We start from the raw sequence: 22649 nt of genomic DNA, 5'->3' as shown, positions 1-22649 counted from the left end.
TCAGAGCGGGTGACGTTTGAAACACTATTAGCGAGCACCCTGCTAACTCGAAAGTGCTGTTTGACTGAATGCTTACGAGCCTGCTGTTGCCTACCATCACTCAGTCAGACTGCTCTATCAAATCATAAACATAATATCACACAGAAATACAATCTGGAAACTATCATCTCAAAAACAAGACGTTTATTCTTTCAGTGAAATACTGAACCATTCCGTATTTTATCTAACGGATTTATTTTATTTTTTATTTATTTCACCTTTATTTAACCAGGTAGGCTAGTTGAGAACAAGTTCTCATTTGCAACTGCGACCTGGCCAAGATAAAGCATAGCAGTGTGAACAGACAACACAGAGTTACACATGGAGTAAACAATTAACAAGTCAATAACACAGTAGAAAAAAAGGGGAGTCTATATACATTGTGTGCAAAAGGCATGAGGAGGTAGGCGAATAATTACAATTTTGCAGATTAACACTGGAGTGATAAATGATCAGATGGTCATGTACAGGTAGAGAAATTGGTGTGCAAAAGAGCAGAAAAGTAAATAAATTAAAACAGTATGGGGATGAGGCAGGTGAAAATGGGTGGGCTATTTACCAATAGACTATGTACAGCTGCAGCGATCGGTTAGCTGCTCAGATAGCAGATGTTTGAAGTTGGTGAGGGAGATAAGTCTCCAACTTCAGGGATTTTTGCAATTCGATCCAGTCACAGGCAGCAGAGTACTGGAACGAAAGGCGGCCAAATGAGGTGTTGGCTTTAGGGATGATCAGTGAGATACACCTGCTGGAGCGCGTGCTACGGATGGGTGTTGCCATCGTGACCAGTGAACTGAGATAAGGCGGAGCTTTACCTAGCATGGACTTGTAGATGACCTGGAGCCAGTGGGTCTGGCGACGAATATGTAGCGAGGGCCAGCCGACTAGAGCATACAAGTCGCAGTGGTGGGTGGTATAAGGTGCTTTTGTGACAAAACGGATGGCACTGTGATAAACTGCATCCAGTTTGCTGAGTAAAGTGTTGGAAGCAATTTTGTAGATGACATCGCCAAAGTCGAGGATCGGTAGGATAGTCAGTTTTACTCGGGTAAGTTAGGCGGCGTGAGTGAAGGAGGCTTTGTTGCGGAATAGAAAGCCGACTCTTGATTCGATTTTCGATTGGAGATGTTTGATATGAGTCTGGAAGGAGAGTTTACAGTCGAGCCAGACACCTAGGTACTTATAGATGTCCACATATTCAAGGTCGGAACCATCCAGGATGGTGATGCTAGTCGGGCATGCGGGTGCAGGCAGCGATCGGTTGAAAAGCATGCATTTGCTTTTACTAGCGTTTAAGAGCAGTTGGAGGCCACAGAAGGAGTGTTGTATGGCATTGAAGCTCGTTTGGAGGTTAGATAGCACAGTGTACAAGGACGGGCCGGAAGTATATAGAATGGTGTCGTCTGCGTAGAGGCGGATCAGGGAATCGCCCGCAGCAAGAGCAACATCATTGATATATACAGAGAAAAGAGTCGGCCCGAGAATTGAACCCGGTGGCACCCCCATAGAGACTGCCAGAGGACCGGACAGCATGCCCTCCGATTTGACATACTGAGCTCTGTCTGCAAAGTAATTGGTGAACCAGGCAAGGCAGTCATCCGAAAAAAACCGAGGCTACTGAGTCTGCCGATAAGAATATGGTGATTGACAGAGTCGAAAGCCTTGGCACGGTTGATGAAGACGGCTGCACAGTACGGTCTTTTATCGATGGCGGTTATGATATCGTTTAGTACCTTGAGTGTGGCTGAGGTGCACCCGTGACCGGCTCGGAAACCAGATTGCACAGCGGAGAAGGTACGGTGGGATTCGAGATTGTCAGTGACCTGTTTGTTGACTTGGCTTTCGAAGACCTTAGATAGGCAGGGCAGGATGGATATAGGTCTGTAACAGTTTGGGTCCAGGGTGTCTCCCCCTTTGAAGAGGGGGATGACTGCGGCAGCTTTCCAATCCCTGGGGATCTCAGACGATATGAAAGAGGAGGTTGAACAGGCTGGTAATAGGGGTTGCGACAATGGCGGCGGATAGTTTCAGAAATAGAGGGTCCAGATTGTCAAGCCCAGCTGATTTGTACGGGTCCAGGTTTTGCAGCTCTTTCAGAACATCTGCTATCTGGATTTGGGTAAAGGAGAACCTGGAGAGGCTTGGGCGAGGAGCTGCGGGGGGGGCGGAGCTGTTGGCCGAGGTTGGAGTAGCAAGGCAGAAGGCATGGCCAGCCATTGAGAAATGATGCTTGTTGAAGTTTTCGATAATCATGGATTTATCGGTGGTGCCCGTGTTACCTAGCCTCAGTGCGTGGACAGCTGGGAGGAGGTGCTCTTGTTCTCCATGGACTTCACAGTGTCCCAGAACTTTTTGGAGTTGGAGCTACAGGATGCAAACTTCTGCCTGAAGAAGCTGGCCTTAGCTTTCCTGACTGACTGTGTGTATTGGTTCCGGACTTCCCTGAACAGTTGCATATCGCGGGGACTATTCGATGCTATTGCAGTCCGCCACAGGATGTTTTTGTGCTGGTCGAGGGCAGTCAGGTCTGGAGTGAACCAAGGTCTATATCTGTTCTTAGTTCTGCATTTTTTGAACGGAGCATGCTTATCTAAAATGGTGAGGAAGTTACTTTTAAAGAATGACCAGGCATCCTCAACTGACGGGATGAGGTCAATGTCCTTCCAGGATACCCGGGCCAGGTCGATTAGAAAGGCCTGCTCACAGAATGTATTTTAGGGAGCGTTTGACAGTGATGAGGGGTGGTCGTTTGACTGCGGCTACGTAGCGGATACAGGCAATGAGGCAGTGATCGCTGAGATCCTGGCATCCATAAGTCCAAATATTCCTGTTAACATTGAAGGTTGTGCAATGTTATGACATAATTACACAAAATTCTTGCAAATTAGGCGGCCCAAACTGTTGCATATTCATTGCACACAGTCCGTGTACGCAACAGAAGTGACAATGTCACCTGGTTAATATTGCCTGCTAACCTGGGTTTCTTTTAGCAAAATAGGCAGGTTTAAAAATACATACTTCTGTGTATTGATTTTAAGAAAGGAATTGATGTTTATGGTTAGGTACAGTCGTGCAACGATTGTGCTTTTTTCGCAAATGCGCCGGTTAAATCATCCCCCGTTTGGCGAAGTTGGCTGTCTTTGTACGGAAGAAATAGTCTTCAGAGTTGGCAACGAGCCAGGTTAGCAGGCAATATTAACTAAATATGCAGGTTTAAAAATATATACTTGTGTATTGATTTTAAGAAAGGCATTGATGTTTATGGTTAGGTACACATCCTTTTTTGCGAAAATGCACCGCATCGATATGCAACGCAGGACACGCTAGATAAACTAGTAATATTTTTATTTTATTTTACTAGGCAAGTCAGTTAAGGACAAATTCTTATTTTCAATGGCGGCCTAGGAACAGTGGGTTAATTGCCTGTTCAGGGGCAGATTTGTACCTTGTCAGCTCGGGGGTCTGAACTTGCAACCTTCTGGTTTCGAGTCCAATGCTCTAACCACCAGGCTACCCTGCCACCCCAATCAACCATGTGTAGTTAACTAGTGATTATGATTTATTGATTGTTTTTTTATAAGATAAGTTTAATGCTAGCTAGCAACTTACCTAGGCTTCTTACTGTATTCACGCAACAGGCAGTCTCCTTGTGGAGTGCAATGTAATCAGGTGGTTAGAGCATGGGACTAGTTAACTGTAAGGTTGCAAGATTGAATCCCTGAGCTGACAAGTAAAAAATCTGTCATTCTGCCCCTGAACAAGGCAGTTAACCCACCGTTCCTAGGCAGTCATTGAAAATAAGAATGTGTTCTTAACTGACTTGCCTAGTTAAATAAAGGTTAAATAAAGGTGTTAAATAAAATATATATTTTCTTAAATCGGCGTCCAAAAATACCGATCTCCGATTGTTATGAAAATCGGAATGGCCGATTTCAAGTTAAATCGATCGACCTTTAGCTCTAACCAACATCTCCAATCTCATCTCATTGATTGGATTCCAGGTTAGCCGACTCCGGACTCCAATTATCTTTTGGAGAAGTCATTAGCCCAGGGGTTCACATACTTTCCCCCAACCTACACAGTGAATGTTTAAATTATGTATCAATATAGACAAGAAAAATTTATGTTTTTATGTGTTAATTTAAGCACACGGTGTCTATTGTGACAGAGGAAGATCAGATGACATTTTTTGACCAATTTATGCAGAAATCCAGGTAATTGCACAGGGTTCACATACTTTTTCTTGCAACTGTATATGCAGAAAGTGTACAGCATAGTGGGTAAATTTCTGCAAAAACTTAGAGCATTGAAGTGCGAGGCTCAACTTCCACTGTTTTGGATCCCCTGGCTACCACACTGTTCACAGCGTGAAGCAAACCTGTGCACATTCGAAGATAAAGTGTGTGACTGTGTGATAGCGAAGTGTTACATCTCACTCATCTCAATATCTCCGGTTCTGCTTCTGGCAACATCATTTCGCTGAGTACTTTAAGGAAGAAACACATCCCCAATTTAACTGACAGTCTAAAAATGTCTTCAGATCACTGATCATTAGTCACATTATTGAATGTTGGCATTGACCAGTGTTCTTCAAGCCTGGTCGTGGGGACCCCGTGAGTGTAGGCATTTGTTACTGTTCAGCGCTAACCCATCCGAATAAACCCAATGTTGGCGTAGCCGAGAAGCTAGGCCCATAATCTCACCAGTGGGAGTTAGACAAACACTGAACACTGCAACGAAGACGAGATAAGCAGCAAGGAGCCACTTTCCTATTTAATCAATAGATAAACCCACACTAGGATAAATGCATGTTTCTACCATTAGATTCCTCCTTCATAGGCAGTCTGAAGAGGACTCACTCATTACAGCCGACGAGGGCGGCTGTTTAGAACAGCATGCACAGGACTCTGGGTATTATTTATTCCCTGTCAACGGCCCATCTGAGCGCATCACCCCAGCCAAAACCACCATAGGGGGTTAGAGTAGTGCCTAATTCTACAGACAGAGCATAAGGAGGGATGCTCCCCAAAAATTCCTACCTTAATCCAGTGGATGCTACAGGCAGCCTGTAGATAGTAGCATTAGCATAGCAGCTAGTAAATGTAAAAGCAGCATGGTGGCGAGTGACACAGCACAGTGCAGGCATGTAGAAGGGCTAATCCATATGCTACAGCTGTACAGACAGACTAGTACATCTCTGCTCCAAACAGCTGAGCTTGGTTCCTCGTCTATAGGGTAAGGTGACAGTCTGCGTGGCAAGTGAAGGGCCCGGCTGTGGATGTGGTCTCCTCACAGCAGAGCAGCATGTAAACAAACCCACACGCAGCAGCGTCGTCGTCACTGCTAACACTCTCCCCCATCTCTCTCCCTCCCTTCCTTGCTTGCTATCGTACTGTCTGCCTGCCTCCTTCGCCCTCCCTCTCCCCATCTGTCCCTCTCCATTTCTCTCCCTCCTTATTTTTGCAGCAGCTAAGAGAAGCAGACTGATAAGGTCCTGTCTTCTCTCTGGCTGACACTGTTCTCCAGCAGAAATACACAGACAGGGAGAGGGACAGGAAGGGACAGATGGGACTGTGGATGCTTCGTGACAAACCCGGGGTGACAGGAACCAGACGGGCTTTGTCCAGACGAGGAAGGGAATGAAGCCGAGAGGTGTCACTGTTCCCATCCTAAACCCTGCTCCAGAACCTCCTCAATAACCAATAAATAATCAACTGTGGTGGCTGGAGAACATTTTCCTGCACTGTGTCACGTTGGCAGTCACGCTCTCCCTCTCTCCAGGGGTCCCATCCTTAGTATCGTTTAGTGTAAGGCCAGACCGACTGACCAACGACAGGTATCACTTTTCTGCACATGTGGATTTATTGTCTCCAGTTAGCCTGCCATCATCAATAATTCAGTCTGTTGCATAAGAGGGAAACAGAGGTTTATGTCCCAAACGGCACCCTATTCCCATAAAGTGTACTACTTTTGACCAGAGCATTATGGGCACTGGTCAAAAGTAGTGCACATCTTAGGGTACAGGGTGTCATTTGAGACACAGCCAGAGACAGTGGACACGGGGTAGCACCCGCCACTACTTGACTACAGACCCGTCAGCGCAGATCCCCAAAACAACAACTTTGGTTCAGGTCTAATGGATTTCAGTGTAAAACAGCAAAGACAGGCAAGGCAAAGCAGCGAGGCAGAGTAGCTATTGATGTCTGAGGCAGCGGCTACCCACCAAGTAGAAGAATTTACAATGTCGCTCATAAGTAAATGAATGATACAGAAAGGAGAGTTTTACTATCAGACTTTTATGACAAAGGCTCCGGAGAAAAGAAAATACATGATTATTATAGTAGAGTAATTAGTAAGATAGCAACCATAGAAACGGTGTGTCAATGTGTGTGTGTGTCTATGTTGCAGAAGAGTGTATGATGATATGAAAGGAGTTGAGTATAGTGTGTTGCAGGGGCATTGTAGGATGACGTAACATGCATGAGCCTGATTGAGTGTGTGTTTATGTGGGCAGCTATTATTGGCTTATAAGAGCAACAGAGTAGGCAGAGCATTCAACTGGCTGTGTGTGTGTCAGGTTCACTGTGTTTAATACTGATATGAATCTTATTAAGAGGGTCTTCTCTGGGCTTGTTTACAGAGTGAGTGTTTGTTGAGAGAGTGAGAGAGAAGGATGAATCAACAGGCTCCTGGTTGCCCTCTGAGCCAAGTGGGAGAAAAATCCCATCGCTGAGTCACAGCACTCCCCCCTACATACAGTAAATATACACAGTGGCCTCAGAGTCTGTATGCGAGCGCGAGAGGTAGCTAGCTACTATATTGAATCGCAAAACTACAGTGCCCAACTTAATACAATGTAGTACTGTAGTTGTTTACAAATCACTGTAGAATCTTGTGAGCAACAGCCTACTGGGAATAGTCTAAGAAACGGTTCCTGGTCATTCCAGATGCCTGGTCGTAACTCGTAAGCTTCCTCTCAATCAATAAGCATGTCCCCTCCCCTTGACCTTGATAGCTCCTACCAGGAAACCACTGACAGTCTGCCTTTACGACCTCACTCCACTCTAGTGATTTGTAGTAGTCGTCAATTCAGATAACCACTCAAGCCATGGACTTTCCCAACCCTCTAATGACTGTCCATCTCATGACTGGTGTCTTTTTTTTAATGGTTTAGAGCTCTTTGAGAATTGTTATGGAATAAATAGCGCTACAAAAGTTGAATGATTTATTAGTAAATCATGCTAGTGTGATTATGTACGCAAACTAGCACACAGCAAAGGCAGCTAAGAGCCGTCACCTCTGGCCACGCACTGAAGTATGTCTCTCAAACTGATGTCATTTTTCACTTGGTCATGTTCTTGTTCATCAGTTGTTCTTATCATATCGCCACTAACACATTATCTCCACTTTGGTCCATGTGAGACAGAGCTAATCCAGCAGTACAAAGCCTGTGTCCAAAATGACACCCTATACCCTAATGAACCGAAATGCACCCTATTCCCTATATAGTGTACTATGGGCTCTGGTCAAGAGTTGTGCAAAATATACTAGGGTATATGGTGCCAATTTGAACGTGGACAAACAGTTGAGTGATGTGATGGGACAGAGACACTGGGTTCTCAGCACAGGAGGCTACTGAGGGGAGGACAGCTCATAATAATGGCTGGAATGGAGTACATGGACTGGTATCAAACATATGGCAACCATGCGTGATGAATTTGTTACCATTCCATTGATCATGTTCCAGCCATTACTATGAGCCCATTCTCCCCAATTAAGGTGCCACCAGCCTTTTGGTATTCTCAGGGATTTCAACAAGCTGTGTGATAGGAGCCTGTGTAGTTAGGCCTGTTGCCGAGTCCCATTGAGACCAAGGTCTCTTTTACAAGGGAGCCATGCATATACACAATTTACACTCTCAGATCCAGGTCAGAGATAACACTGCTGAGGATGAATAGTGATAAATCACAATGATGAGGTTTCACCGGTTCATAACGAACTCTTCTAGACGCTCACTGTCACAGCGGGATGATTTACAATACAATAACAGTGACTGTGTTGATACTGATAACACACACATGTATAAAATAAATTCAATAGTAATTTTGCAAGAAAACAGAGTAAGAAGAAAACAGAGTTTCAGTTAAAGCTGTGGTAGAAGACTGCACATGAGGTGGTGATGATGATGATAGTGTTCAACAATGCACCCATCTGGTCTGTATAGCTGACACATGGCACCGTTTGTTTTCATTTTAGCCATGTGGAACTAACCGAGGCTCGTAGGAAAGGGCTGTCAACCGCACCACCACTCTGCCAACAGGCTTATATAACCCACCACTTCCACTTTCAGTAACTAGAAGCCCCTTAACTCCACCATTCAAGATCAGCCAACACAAAACGCAGTCGTCATAGATTTGAACGGACAATGCTGCCCTGGCAATGCCAAGAACCCGTCATGATGATAATGAATGTTAGCTGAGAGAATTTCATGGTAATAGATTATTCATTAAAATACTAGAATATGGTTTATCATGTATCAAGCGTGTTCAAGTGGACGAACAAAGAGGCAGGTAGTCAGTGGGCTACGGATATAATTTCACAGTTTGACTGCAGATACAGTCATAAAAAACAGGAAATAATACATAGGATGCCTAGGAACAAATACATAGGATGCCTAGGGAAGAATACAATGTCCATCGACATTAAAAGACCCGTATGTCTTGGTCATTGGAGGCAGAGTGCGCATCTGCTCGCTCCTCTCTTCCCATATGAGAACATTGCGTGAAAATAAGACGACTAGCCTAAGTTGCAGGTGGTGTTCATACCTAAACGTATCATAGGCAATAACTAGCTGTAGACCGCAATATATAAAACGCGTACGGGTGATAACTGACTATACAGAGAAGAATACAACTTTGAAGTTGAAGCTTTTTTTGCAAGGCGGTGTAAACAATTAATAAGCAAATTAGCTATTATGCTAACCTTCTCATGGCGACTTTTCCTGCCTCTCCAACTAACCAGATAACTGCATTTCAAGATGAAGACACAAACCTTTCTACGACGTTTGATGACAATTAATTTGGTGGGAAAGAGACAGCCGTTGGTGTTGACGCTCGCTTGTTTCATTTGTTTCCAGCCTGTCAGCACTCCGCAGTGTGATCTCGCCTCTCCGCTTCATTGTATCATGTGACGTTGCAACTTCATCAAAGGAACCTCCCCTTACTTGAGTCTGAGGCACATTCAGAAGGACATAACTTTATTGAAGACAAGTCTATTTTCAGTAAATCATGATAGGCTACGTCTTTGTACAGTGTCCTGAGAAAAAAAATCGAATTCGATTTTGGAATGACCAATAAAAGGCATGATGAAGAACTATATTTAGATTCAAAACATAAGTCAATGACATTGGGAAAATCAGGCTACAGAATATAATCAAGATATGAGTCTATGCTATGATTGAACTGATACAAATACACTTACATGGGTAAAACCGTCTGTTAAATTACATACATTATTATTATAATTATCATTATTATTATAAAAGTTATCTGTCTCAAATAAAAATGGCTTCACTCTCTTGTGGTTGAGGGATGCTGTACAGTAGCTCAGTCAGGCCTGTGATGAATCCTGGCTAAATCCTGTAGGAAGGCTAAATCCTTGTTTTAAGTCTATCTTTGCAGCATCTTGGCTCCAGTAAGGCATGGTCCAGCATTATGTTCCTGCCCTGCATAGACAGTCATTATTACAGCAATTTCAAATGTTATCATATGTCATTATCTGAGCATATCACTGGTTATTACCGTTACAAACTGGGTGGTTTGAGCCCTGAACGCTGATTGGCTGAAAGCCTCGGTATAGCACGGGTATGACAAAACATGTATTTTCACTTCTCTAATTACATTGCTAACCAGTTTATGATAGCAATAAGGAACCTCGGGGTTTGTGATATATGGCCAATATACCAGTGTACTCCACGTTGCGTCACAGTTAGATTAAGCTGTACTACCATCATGTGGCCACAATTTGCAGTCGCAGCTTTCACATTTTCTCTATTCTCTTCAAAGAAAATGTATCGAGAGCAGTGTTTCCCAACCCTGGTCCTCCAGTATCCCCAACAGAACACATTTTCATTGTAGCCCTGGACCAGCACACCTCATTCAACTCAATGAGGGCTTGATGATTAGTTCACAAGTTGAAGCAGGTCAACTAATCATCAAGCACTCAATTAGTTGAATGAGGTGTGTTTATCCAGGTCTATAATAAAAATGTGTACTGTTGAGGGTACAAGACTGGTTAAACACTATTTTAGAACCTAAAAGGGCTCTTCGGCTGTCCCCATAGAAGCACCCTTTGAAGAACCATTTTTGGTTCAAGGTAGAACCCTTTTGGTTCCAGGTAGAACCATTTTGGGTTCCATGTAGTACACTTTCCAAAAGGGTTCGACCTGGAACCAAAAACGTCTCTACGAGGAACACCCGAAGAACCCTTTTGGAAGCCTTGTGATTTATCATTGAAACATCAATAATGTATTACGGTGTAATCAATTTCCTTTAAACCTGACAAACAATATGATTTGAACAGTACAAACATTTTCTTCAGTAAAATGAACTCAAGGAATTTGTGTTTTTGTATTCAGCCAAGCTCCTGTGCTTTCTGAGCTCGCCTACATCACTAGAAAGCTAATAAACTTAGGTGGGGAGCACCTCCTAAAGTAACCTTTTGGGTTTTCGCTGTCCGGTTTATGTCACAGTGGTCTTTGGGTTGTGTTGCGCTTGTGTTTTGGCTTCACCCATTTTTGTACCTGTTTCTGTTTACTGTGGACATTAAAGCGTTAAAACTTCTGCTCTCTGCGCCAGACTCCACACCCATCATTCTCCTGACGTTACACCTACTCATTCAAGGGTTTTTCTTTATCTTTACTATTTTCTACATAGTAGAATAATAGCGAAGACATCAAAACTATGAAATAACACATATGGAATCATGTGGTAAACAAAAAAGTGATAAACAAATCAAAATAGATTTTAGATTCTTCAAAGTAGCCAACCTTTGCCTTGATGACAGCTTAGCACACTCTTGGCAGGCACTCAGTCAAGGAAGAGCCCCCTGCAATCCTCAGCCCCATTGTCTTTTTCCTCTACATGCTGCCCCTCATCGTCCTCAACGACAGCTACTTCCTGCACACTCGGACATTCTTAGAGAACGTGGGCACGGTGTTGTGCTATGCCTTGGTGTGCACCCTGTGGAATAGCATTGGCGTTGGCCTGTCTCTCTATGTCATCTGTCGGAGTGAGGCACTCTGGTTGAAGGACACCGATCTGCAGGAGAACCTGCTGTTTGCCACCATCATCTCTGTGGTGGACCCGGTAGCTATGTTCGCGGCGTCTAAAGATATTAGGGTCGGGCCTCCTGAGTGGCGCAGTGGTCTAAGCTTGTAGCTTCAGTAGCCTCAGGCATACAGTTACCAAGAGTGTATTTCCATGGATGGTCGTCATGCTTTACATACCTGGTACGCTTTAGTGACAACAAGCTAGTTTCCCTGTTGACTAGTTTCCTTGTAGGCTAGTTTCGCTGTAGGCTAGTTTCGCTGTAGGTTAATTTCTCTGTAGGCTGGTTTCCCTGTTCCTCAGAGTGAATGGCTGTGGGTGTCTCGCTGTCTTTGTTGCTCTGCAGTTTCAGCATGACAAGGAGTTTCACTATAAACTGGAGAGGCCCTGGCCGTGTCTCAATGCTCCTAAAATGCTTCCTTTCTCCACGCCCCCTTGCCTCCTTTCCTTTGCTTTGTGATCACTAAAAACTGAAACAATTGGATATATTTCCACCATATTGCCTTCACATGTCATGTTCGTTCAGATCAATAGTAAGGAAGAAAGGAGAGGTGGAAAAGAGAGGAGGTAAGGAGAGGTGGAAAAGAGAGGAGGTAAGGAGAGGGGGTAAAGAGAGGAGGTAAGGAGAGGGGGTAAAGAGAGGAGGTAAGGAGAGGTGGAAAAGAGAGCAGGTAAGGAGAGGGGGTAAAGAGAGGAGGTAAGGAGAGGGGGTAAAGAGAGGAGGTAAGGAGAGGGGGTAAAGAGAGGAGGTAAGGAGAGGGGGTAAAGAGAGGAGGTAAGGAGAGGGGGTAAAGAGAGGAGGTAAGGAGAGGGGGTAAAGAGAGGAGGTAAGGAGAGGGGGTAAAGAGAGGAGGTAAGGAGAGGGGGTAAGGAGGAGGGGGGGGGTAAAGAGAGGAGGTAAGGAGAGGGGGTAAAGAGAGGAGGTAGGGAGAGGAGGTAAAGAGAGGAGGTAAGGAGAGGGGGAAAAGAGAGGAGGTAAGGAGAGGGGGTAAAGAGAGGAGGCTTTTGAGAGGAGGTAAAGAGAGGAGGTAAGGAGAGGAGGTAAAGAGAGGGGGTAAAGAGAGGAGGTAAGGAGAGGAGGTAAAGAGAGGAGGTAAGGAGAGGAGGTAAAGAGAGGTGGAAAAGAGAGGAGGTAAGGAGAGGAGGTAAAGAGAGGGGGTAAAGAGAGGAGGTAAAGAGAGGAGGTAAGGAGAGGGGCAAAGAGAGGAAGTAAGGAGAGGAGGTAAAGAGAGGAGGTAAGGAGAGGAGGTAAGGAGAGGGGGTAAAGAGAGGAGGTAAGGAGAGGGGGTAAAGAGAGGAGGTAAGGAGAGGAGGTAAAGAGAGGAGGTAAGGAGAGGAGGTAAAGAGAGGAGGTAAGGAGAGGAGGTAAAGAGAGGAGGTAAGGAGAGGGGGTAAAGAAGCCATTCAACACTGATTAAGACATAGCCCCGAGTTTAAGCCTGGGAAAGATAAAATTGTTAATTGGAATTGTTCAGCAGCTTTGTCCTTCTACCACAGTGACACACCTATTACTTTTACTACGGGTTGACCTGAACACTGGAGGAACAGTGAACCAAAAGGAGCGAAGGCTGACACTGTACCTTCCTGAGACAGATGCTTCGGACCCTTCTGATGCCTTTAGTCAGTGAAAGTGTCTGTTTGTTTGCAGTAGGTGGTATTTGACTCCTGACTATAAAGAGTCATAATTCTCAACCAATAGAATTTTGCACCCGATAGAATAAAAGTCAATAATTGATGATGACACTCTCTTCCTTCTTCTCTCTCAAAACAAAACAGTGTACAAAACATTATGAACACCTAGCTCTTTCCATGACATACCAGGTGACTGACCAGGTGAATGCTATGATCCCTTGTTGATGTCACTTGTCAATGTGTGTGTGTGTGTGTGTGTGTGTGTGTGTGTGTGTGTGTGTGTGTGTGTGTGTGTGTGTGTGTGTGTGTGTGTGTGTGTGTGTGTGTGTGTGTGTGTGTGTGTGTGTGTGTGCTCATATACTCTACACACAGCTCCACTCCTTCTGTGTTTTTGCTCTCTTCCAGGTGTGCGAGTCTTGACTCAAATCGTTACCCCTTTCCGTACCGTTCCCTTCAGCATGGCCTGTGAGGGGCCATCTGCTTTGCCCTAGTCTTTGCCTTGCCAGACAACATCCAGCAAAAAATTAGATTTGTTACTGCATCCATCGCCACCATCATATTAACTGTCTTCGTCCAGGTATGGAATTTGATCATGGCAGCCTGTGCATATATAATGCTAGTCCATTCAGAACACTGCGGTGCACAAAAACAAGTTGATGCAAATATGATATGAAAAGGATTTCAGTTGTGTGACTTCTGACCTTTCACACAGGGTATCGGCATTTGGCCCTTGATTGAATTAATGCACATTCTAATGACCAATCGCAACATAAACACCATTAATGTCAAGGTTCACATCAGGGAAGGTAGAGCGCTAACTAGCTGGATAACCAATTTATCATCAATCAATTTGTTTAGATAGTTAATCAGGCGTTGCTATCTTCTACCCTTCCATGCTATTCAGACTGGGACCTCTGAGGTCTACTATATTATGTCTTCTTACCTATTGTTCACCTAATACCTTTCTTGCACTACTGGTTACAGCCTGTAAGTAAGGTCTACACCTGTTGTATTTGGCGCACATGACAAATAAACTTTGATTTAATTTGAGTATCTTATATCTCTCTGAGGTCTAGTATCTTATGTCTCTCTGAGGTCTAGTATCTTATGTCTCTGAGATCTAGTATCTTATGTCTCTCTGAGTTCTAGTTCTAGCATCTTATGTCTCTCTGAGGTCTAGTTCTAGTATCTTATGTCTCTCTGAGGTCTAGTATCTTATGTCTCTGAGATCTAGTATCTTATGTCTCTCTGAGGACTAGTATCTTATGTCTCTCTGAGTTCTAGTTCTAGCATCTTATGTCTCTCTGAGGTCTAGTTCTAGTATCTTATGTCTCTCTGAGGTCTAGTTCTAGTATCTTATTTCTCTCTGAGTTCTAGTTCTAGCATCTTATGTCTCTCTGAGGACTAGTATCTTATGTCTCTCTGAGTTCTAGTTCTAGCATCTTATGTCTCTCTGAGGTCTAGTTCTAGTATCTTATGTCTCTCTGAGTTCTAGTTCTAGTATCTTATGTCTCTCTGAGTTCTAGTTCTAGCATCTTATGTCTCTCTGAGGTCTAGTTCTAGTATCTCATATCTCTCAGAGTTGTCGTGTCTTTGGCATCATTAAACTGAAGACTGTTAGTTTATCAAATCAATTCTCTGTAATTATTATTATGTGATTAACTAATCAGGTAAATGTAATTAACTTGGAAGTCAAGGAAAATATTCAGATTACAAAGTTATAATTTTCCTAATACAACTTTTCAGATATTTTAATAGCTGATCAATTCTAATTAATGAATTATTCTTTACCTCACGTTAGTCTCATTCCAAGCGTAAATTATTTGTTATCTGCACGAACCCAGTCTTCACTATGAATCATCCATACATCAATTGTCTCAATAATTTATTTATTTAACTAAATAATCACAGAAATGCACACACAAACAAACAAAGTAGATATGGTTACAAGGAAATGATAGGGGATGTGCCCTAGTGGGCTAAACCGGAATGGCGGCTTGGTAGACAAAGGGACTGAGAAGGGCGCGAAAGACAAGACACCACAAAGTTGATAATTCTAACAATTGAAATGCTAATCCTTTGCACATGAACGCTCACTCATTCGGGAATAATTGCAATCAATATATATATATATATATATATTTACACCCAGTGTGTTGTCGTGATCTCTGTTGGAAAGTTTGTTTCTGTTGGAGAGTTTGTCAGCACTCTCTCTCTCTTCCGTGGTTAGAATGGATAGTTCAGAGTACCATTCAGAAATGTTGTTATAGAATAGATGTTTTGGCGGTTGTCGGCCTTCACATTCAATGATAGAATTCCTAGCTGCAGACTAGTAATTAGAATCAAAGATTTGCTCTTATTCTGTCGGTATTGATTGTCTCAGAGTTTCAACAACCATTACAACCTTAGCTTATACTCGGGTTTATGGTCTCTCCTCAAGCCTTAGCCCTCTCGTGGCAATCTAGGTAAGCTGGTCTGGTCTCAAACCTTAGCCCTCTCCTGGTAATCAAGGTAAGCTGGTCTGGTCTCAAACCTTAGCCCTCTCCTGGTAATCAAGGTAAGCTGGTCTGGTCTCAAACCTTAGCCCTCTCCTGGTAATCAAGGTAAGCTGGTCTGGTCTCAAACCTTAGCCCTCTCCTGGTAATCAAGGTAAGCTGGTCTGGTCTCAAACCTTAGCCCTCTCGTGGTAATCAAGGTAAGCTGGTCTGGTCTCAAACCTTAGCCCTCTCGCGGTAATCGAGGTAAGCTGGTCTTGTAGGAAACCCTTCCGGTGGCGGTTGTATTCGTAACAGTAGAAAGGGTCTGTGCTCACGGGTCTGTGCTCACGGGCCAATGATTTCGTTAACCTCTCTAGGGTAGGGGGCAGCATTCAGAATTTTGGATGAAAAGCATGCCCAAATTAAACTGCCTGCTACTTGGGCCCAGAATATATGATATGCATATAGCTGGTAGATTTTGATAGAAAACACTCCAAAGTTTCCAAAACTGTTCAAATAGTGTATGTGGGTATAACAGAACTGATTTGAGAAAAATCCATTCAGGAAGTATTTTTTTGTTTGTTGATTTTGTAGTTTTCTATTCAATGTCATTACAGTATCCATTGACTTCGGACTCAATTTGCAGTTCCTATACATTCCACTAGATGTCAACAGTCTTTAGAAATTGTTTCAGGCTTGTATTCTTATAAATGAGGGAGTAGACCAGTCTGAATGAGTGGATCCTGACTCTATTTCATGCTTTTTCATGCGCAATCCCGAGAGAGTGCATTTCTTGTTTACCTTTTATATTGACAACATTATTGTCCGGTTGAAATATTATAGATCATTTAGGCTAAAAACAACCTGAGGATTGAATATAAACATTGTTTGACATGTTTCTATGAACTTTATGAATACAATTTGGATTTTTTGGTGCCTGTTTTGATTGCGTTTGAGCCTGCGCGAACAAAACAGAGGTTTTTATAAAGATATAAAGATACTTTATTGAACAAAAGGAACATTTATTGAGTAAATGAATGTCTGCTGAGTGCAACCATATGAAGATCATCAAAGGTAAGGGATTAATTTTATCTCTATTTCTGAGTTTAGTAACGCTTCTGCGTGACTGGTTAGTGTTTGTAATAATTTGTCAACTGGGCTATGTTCTCAAATAATCGTAAGGTATGCTTTCGCCGTAAAGCATTTTTTAAATCTGACACCGTGGTTGGATTCACAAGAAGTTAATCTTTAAACCTATGTAAAATATGTTTTGTTTTCTGAATTTTCATAATTAATATTTCTGTATTTGAATTTGGCACTCTGCAATCTCACTGGATGTTGGCCAGATGGGACACTAGCATCCCACATACCCTAGAGAAGTTAAACTCCAAATGAAATTGGAGTTTTTCCTTCATTAAACAGTTTACAACCACATTATATAATTTCACAAATAGTTTAAAACCTCTTGAAACTCCCCATCCCGGATCCGGGATCGTGAATAAAGCCTCAGGCTCATTAGCATAACGCAACGTTAACGATTTCTGAAAATCGCAAATAAAATGAAAATAATGCGCCTGCTCTAAAGCTTAGCCTTTTCTTAACAACACTGTCATCTCAGATTTTCAAAATATGCTTTTGAACCATAGCTATTCACTAATTTGTGTAAGAGTATGCTAAGCTAGCTTAGCATTTTGAGTAGCATTTAGCACGCAACATTTTCACAAAAACCAGATAACCAAATAAATAAAATCATTTACCTTTGAAGAGCTTCGGATGTTTTCAATGAGGAGACTCTCAGTTACATAGCAAATGTTCAGTTTTTCCTGAAAGCATCTTTGTGTAGGAGAAATCGCTCCGTTTTGTACATCACATTTGGCTACCGAAACGATCCAAAAATTCAGTCACCAACAACGTCAAACTTTTTCCGAATTAACTCCATAATATCGACCGAAACATGGCAAACGTTGTTTGGAATCAATCCTCAAGGTGTTTTTTCACATATCTCTTCATTGATATATCGTTCGTGGAAGCCTGCTTTCTTCTCTGAATTCCATGGAAAAATACTTGCAGCTGAGGTTTGCGCACCAATTTCGGCGCAGGACACCGGGCGGACACCTGGTAAATGTGGTCTCTTATGGTCAATCTTCCAATGATATGCCTACAAATACGTCACAATGCTGCAGACACCTTGGGGAAACGACAGAAAGGGCAGACTCATTCCTCTCGCATTCACAGCCAAATAAGGAGACAATGGAAAACGGAGCCACAAAAATCCTGCTCATTTCCTGGATGCCGTTTCATCTTGGTTTTGCCTGTAGCTCACGTTCTAGGGCACGCACAGAGAATATCTTTGCAGTTCTGGAAACGTCAGAGTGTTTTCTTTCCAAAGCTACCAATTATATGCATAGTCGAGCATCTTTTTGTGACAAAATATTGCGCTTAAAACGGGCACGTCTTTTTATGCAAAAATGATATAGCGCCACCAGAGTTTCAAGAGGTTAATCTTTACTCATTCATTTTATACAACAATTAGATGCAAGCCTCACAACTGAGACTCTTGTATAAACAGAGTTGTGGTAATGTGGCAGTATTGTCTCTCATGAGTTTCACAAAATTGTACAAAATGGACCAGTTCGTAGCTGGATTCCTCCCCGACCGTGTACACCTTCTCCCAAAACATGGACATTGTTCAGTTCTCAAGTTCTGTGATGTGGAAGAGGTTCCTTTGTTCTCCTGTGAACCTCACTCCCTCTCTACTCTGGCCATGAGGAGAGAAATCCCCTAGGAATGTATGACCTGCCTAACAGAGCCTGGGTGTAGGGGGAAGAGAGAGAGCTGGTGAGAGAGAAAGAGAGAGAGAGAGAGGGGGATGGTGCAGAGAGAGGGGGAGGGTGCTCGCTGTACCCAAAGAGGGCCACGTCATGACAGAGTTCTAGTTGAAATATCTTATGTCTCTCTGAGTTCTAGTTCTAGTATCTTATGTCTCTCTGAGTTCTAGTATCTTATATCTCTCTGAGCTCTAGTTATAGTATGTTATGTTTCTCTGAGTTCTAGTTCTAGTATCTTATGTCTCTCTGAGTTCTAGTTCTAGTATATTATGTCTCTCAGAGGTCTAGTATCTTATATCTCTCTGAGTTCTAGTTATAGTATCTTATATCTCTCTGAGTTCTAGTTCTAGTATCTTATGTCTCTCTGAGGTCTAGTATCTTATGTCTCTCTGAGGTCAAGTATCTTATATCTCTCTGAGCTCTAGTTCTAGTATCTTATGTCTCTCTGAGTTCTAGTTCTAGTATCTTATATCTCTCTGAGTTCTAGTTATAGTATCTTATGTCTCTCTGAGGTCTAGTATCTTATATCTCCCTGAGCTCTAGTTCTAGTATGTTATGTTTCTCTGAGTTCTAGTTCTAATATCTTATATCTCTCTGAGTTCTAGTTCCAGTATCTTATGTCTCTCTGAGGTCTAGTATCTTATGTCTCTCTGAGGTCAAGTATCTTATATCTCTCTGAGCTCTAGTTCTAGTATCTTATGTCTCTCTGAGTTCTAGTTCTAGTATGTTATGTTTCTCTGAGTTCTAGTTCTAGTATCTTATATCTCTCTGAGTTCTAGTTCTAGTATCTTATGTCTCTCTGAGGTCTAGTATCTTATGTATCTCTGAGGTCTAGTATCTTATATCTCTCTGAGCTCAAGTTCTAGTATGTTATGTTTCTCTGAGGTCTAGTATCTTATATCTCTCTGAGCTCTATAGTTCTAGTATGTTATGTTTCTCTGAGTTCTAGTTCTAGTATATTATGTCTCTATGAGTTCTAGTTCTAGTATATTATATCTCTCTGAGTTCTAGTTATAGTATCTTATGTCTCTCTGAGGTCTAGTATCTTATATCTCCCTGAGCTCTAGTTCTAGTATGTTATGTTTCTCTGAGTTCTAGGTCTAATATCTTATATCTCTGAGTTCTAGTTCTAGTATCTTATGTCTCTCTGAGGTCTAGTATCTTATGTCTCTCTGAGGTCAAGTATCTTATATCTCTCTGAGCTCTAGTTCTAGTATCTTATGTCTCTCTGAGTTCTAGTTCTAGTATCTTATATCTCTCTGAGTTCTAGTTATAGTATCTTATGTTTCTCTGAGGTCTAGTATCTTATATCTCCCTGAGCTCTAGTTCTAGTATCTTATATCTCTCTGAGCTCTAGTTCTAGTATCTTATGTCTCTCTGAGTTCTAGTTCTAGTATGTTATGTTTCTCTGAGTTCTAGTTCTAGTATCTTATATCTCTCTGAGTTCTAGTTCTAGTATCTTATGTATCTCTGAGGTCTAGTATCTTATATCTCTCTGAGCTCAAGTTCTAGTATGTTATGTTTCTCTGAGGTCTAGTATCTTATATCTCTCTGAGCTCTATAGTTCTAGTATGTTATGTTTCTCTGAGTTCTAGTTCTAGAATCTTATGTCTCTCTGAGTTCTAGTTCTAGTATCTTATGTCTCTCTGAGGTCAAATATCTTATATCTCTCTGAGCTCTAGTTCTAGCATCTTATGTCTCTCTGAGTTCTAGTTCTAGTATCTTATGTCTCTCTGAGGTCTAGTATCTTATGTATCTCTGAGGTCCAGTATCTTATATCTCTCTGAGCTCAAGTTCTAGTATGTTATGTTTCTCTGAGTTCTAGTTCTAGTATCTTATATCTCTCTGAGTTCTAGTTCTAGTATCTTATGTCTCTCTGAGGTCTAGTATCTTATGTATCTCTGAGGTCCAGTATCTTATATCTCTCTGAGCTCAAGTTCTAGTATGTTATGTTTCTCTGAGTTCTAGTTCTAGTATCTTATATCTCCCTGAGCTCTAGTTCTAGTATCTTATGTCTCTCTGAGGTCTAGTATCTTATATCTCTATGAGTTCTAGTTATAGTATCTTATATCTCTCTGAGTTCAAGTTCTAGTATCTTATGTTTCTCTGAGCTCTAGTATCTTATGTCTCTCTGAGTTCTAGTTTTAGTATCTTAACATTCTTAGTTCTAGTTCTAGTATCTTATGTCTCTCTGAGTTCTAGTATATTATGTCTCTCTGAGTTCTGGTATATTATGTCTCTCTGAGTTCTAGTATCTTATGTCTCTATGAGTTCTAGTATCTTATCTCTCTCTGAGTTCTAGTATATTATGTCTCTCTGAGTTCTAGTTCTAGTATATTATGTCTCTCGGAGTTCTAGTTCTAGAATCTTATATCTCTCTGCGTTCTAGTTCTAGTATCTTATGTCTCTCTGAGGTCTAGTATCTTATGTCTCTCTAAGGTCAAGTATCTTATATCTCTCTGAGCTCTAGTTCTAGTATGTTATGTTTCTCTGAGTTCTAGCTCTAGTATCTTATGTCTCTCTCAGTTCTAGTTCTAGTATCTTATGTCTCTCTGAGGTCTAGTATCTTATATCTCTCTGAGGTCTAGTATCTTATATCTCTATGAGTTCTCGTTATAGTATCTTATATCTCTCTGAGTTCTAGTTCTAGTATCTTATATCTCTATGAGTTCTAGTTATAGTATCTTATATCTCTTTGAGTTCTAGTTATAGTATCTTATGTCTCTCTGAGGTCTAGTATCTTATATCTCTCTGAGCTCTATAGTTCTAGTATGTTATGTTTCTCTGAGTTCTAGTTCTAGTATCTTATGTCTCTCTGAGTTCTAGTTCTAGTATCTTATGTCTCTCTGAGGTCAAATATCTTATATCTCTCTGAGCTCTAGTTCTAGCATCTTATGTTTCTCTGAGTTCTAGTATGTTATGTTTCTCTGAGTTCTAGTTCTAGTATCTTATATCTCTCTGAGTTCTAGTTCTAGTATCTTATGTCTCTCTGAGGTCTAGTATCTTATGTATCTCTGAGGTCCAGTATCTTATATCTCTCTGAGCTCTAGTTCTAGCATCTTATGTTTCTCTGAGTTCTAGTATCTTATGTCTCTCTCAGTTCTAGTTCTAGTATCTTACGTCTCTCTCAGTTCTAGTTCTAGTATCTTATGTCTCTCTGAGGTCTAGTATCTTATATCTCTCTCAGTTCTAGTTCTAGTATCTTATGTCTCTCTGAGGTCTAGTATCTTATATCTCTCTGAGGTCTAGTATCTTATATCTCTATGAGTTCTCGTTATAGTATCTTATATCTCTCTGAGTTCTAGTTATAGTATCTTATGTCTCTCTGAGGTCTAGTATCTTATATCTCTCTGAGGTCTAGTATCTTATATCTCTATGAGTTCTCGTTATAGTATCTTATATCTCTCTGAGTTCTAGTTCTAGTATCTTATGTCTCTCTGAGGTCTAGTATCTTATGTCTCTCTGAGGTCTAGTATCTTATATCTCTATGAGTTCTCGTTATAGTATCTTATATCTCTCTGAGTTCTAGTTCTAGTATCTTATGTCTCTCTGAGGTCTAGTATCTTATATCTCTCTGAGCTCAAGTTCTAGTATGTTATGTTTCTCTGAGCTCTAGTTCTAGTAACTTATGTCTCTCTCAGGTCTAGTATCTTATATCTCTATGAGTTCTAGTTACAGTATCTTATATTTACATTTACATTTAAGTCATTTAGCAGACGCTCTTATCCAGAGCGACTTACAAATTGGTGAATTCACCTTCTGACATCCAGTGGAACAGCCACTTTACAGTAGTGCATCTAAATCTCTCTGAGTTCTAGTTCTAGTATCTTACGTCTCTCTGAGGTCTTGTATCTTATATCTTTCTGAGCTCTAGTTCTAGTATGTTTTGTTTCTCTGAGTTCTAGTTCTAGTATATTATGCCTCTCTGAGTTCTAGTTCTAGTATCTATTGTCTCTCTGAGTTCTAGTTCTAGTATCTTATGTCTCTCTGAGGTCTTGTATCTTATATCTCTCTGAGCTCTAGTTCTAGTATGTTATGTTTCTCTGAGTTCTAGTTCTAATATCTTATATCTCTCTGAGTTCTAGTTCTAGTATCTTACGTCTCTCTGAGCTCTAATTCTAGTATGTTATGTTTTTCTGAGTTCTAGTTCTAATATAGTTGTAGTATCTTATATCTCTCTGAGTTCTAGTTCTAGTATCTTATGTCTCTCTGAGGTCTAGTATCTTATATCTCCCTGAGCTCTAGTTCTAGTATGTTATGTTTCTCTGAGTTCTAGTTCTAATATCGTATATCTCTCTGAGTTCTAGTTCTAGTATCTTATGTCTCTCTGAGGTCTAGTATCTTAT

The 22649-nt window shown here is 41.6% G+C and overlaps 1 protein-coding gene across 1 annotated transcript in view; it reads right to left on the bottom strand.

Annotated features, from left to right (window-relative positions):
* LOC135542718 (inositol polyphosphate-4-phosphatase type I A-like) overlaps positions 1-9212 on the bottom strand; it is a 62326-nt gene extending 53114 nt beyond the window's left edge. Inside the window, exon 1 of the mRNA XM_064969856.1 lies at positions 9091-9212. The gene's annotated coding sequence lies outside the window, so the exon portion shown is untranslated. The remainder of the gene's footprint in view (positions 1-9090) is intronic.
* Between the last annotated feature and the right edge of the window lie 13437 nt (positions 9213-22649).

Source organism: Oncorhynchus masou, chromosome 6, assembly GCF_036934945.1.
Source record: "Oncorhynchus masou masou isolate Uvic2021 chromosome 6, UVic_Omas_1.1, whole genome shotgun sequence".
Lineage (NCBI taxonomy): Eukaryota > Metazoa > Chordata > Actinopteri > Salmoniformes > Salmonidae > Oncorhynchus > Oncorhynchus masou.
Note: the sequence above shows the minus strand (reverse complement) of the source record. Positions and strands in the feature narration are given on the sequence as shown.